The following is a 1,445-nucleotide window of genomic DNA, read 5'->3' as shown; positions in this document are numbered from 1 at the left end:
ATATATATATATATATTATACAATGTGAAAGTGACACTCTCATAATGATCTCAAACACACTTTCACACACAAAAGGAATGATTTAAAAAGAAGAAATAAACATGTAAGTTTGGCCTAGTCAAAGCCCCGACTTGAATCCCAATAAAATGTTGTGGGGACATTGGAAACATGCAGATCATGGGACGAAACTAATTAAATGCAGAACTCCCACATGACAAGGAAATACCAGCTTCTAAAAGTCTACATATACTTATTTTTTCAAAGGAACTATTGGATTTACTTAAGTTTTATGCTTTAAAGCATTTTCAAATTACCTGTTTTGAAATGTGCCCCTTTAAAATGCTAAATTACGCTGGTAGACAAATCACAAAGATAACTAGGTATAACTGAGTACACTAACAGACTCCCATGGGGTTCTGGCAGGCTTACAGTGCAATATTCACATTATGCTTGCAACAAGGGTAAATATCAAGGCTGTAAGTCTGTTGTCAGGGAAACCCGAGGGCAGCTTTTCCATTAGCAGTCCCACCCATGACACCATTGAAATTTTTTACATTAGTTGCAAGCTTGAAAGAGTATTGTTTTAATGCTCGAAGCACACAGATGAGGTTCTGGAGCAAAGAAATCAGGGACTGTGTGTAATTTGTAGATGAACCTCAAAGTGGACCTAAAATCACATTTTCAATTTGGGTTTTTAGAGGATGTAAACCTAAGTTATACTGATCTGTCTGAATTTTACTTTGGTTTAAAACTTCCAAACCCCCTAAACTGTCAAAAAACTGCTCTGACCCTCCTGCGGTGGCAATGAAGAGGAGGCTGCAAAGGCTCATGGGAGATTGGCATCACCATTAAGAGGAGAAAAAACACTAAACTTTCTGACCAATCAGAGCAGTGGGAGTGTTTTGGAACTATTCCCACTCCCCTGATTGTTCATGTGAAGATGTCACTCTCTAGCATCACCACTGTCTGCCTATAACGGATGCAGGAGGGTGGGGGAAGGGGGTGTCAGCTCAGCTCCTCAGCAGGGGGACTCCCAACCTGTGTGGATGTTTTTTTGGGGGGGTCACTGGTTGGTCCCGGAGCCAGATCACCCAGAGATAAAAGTCCCCCTTTTCTATCCCCTTTTACCACTTTCTGTGTCTGTATCCCATGGTATTATAGGGCTAAATAGGTAAAGTGTAAGGATCTGATAGTCACGTTACATTTTCAGGACCCTCTACACAAAATTAACTCACAGGAAGTATGAAAGATACAAAGCTAAGCTATCATACAGTGCTGGTCGGTCATATATTGTTTCCAGCTCACCATTACTGTACCAAGGAGCAGAAACTGCACCATACAATGCCTCCTGTCAGTTATAGGGGGCTGCTAACCTTCTTTATACCCCAAAATCTCTGCAATGGATACTTCCAGAGAAATGCAATTCATGTGTCAGATAGCCAAGG

This window comes from Pyxicephalus adspersus, chromosome 7 (genome assembly GCF_032062135.1).
Source record: "Pyxicephalus adspersus chromosome 7, UCB_Pads_2.0, whole genome shotgun sequence".
Classification (NCBI taxonomy): domain Eukaryota; kingdom Metazoa; phylum Chordata; class Amphibia; order Anura; family Pyxicephalidae; genus Pyxicephalus; species Pyxicephalus adspersus.
This window is presented reverse-complemented; position numbering follows the sequence as displayed.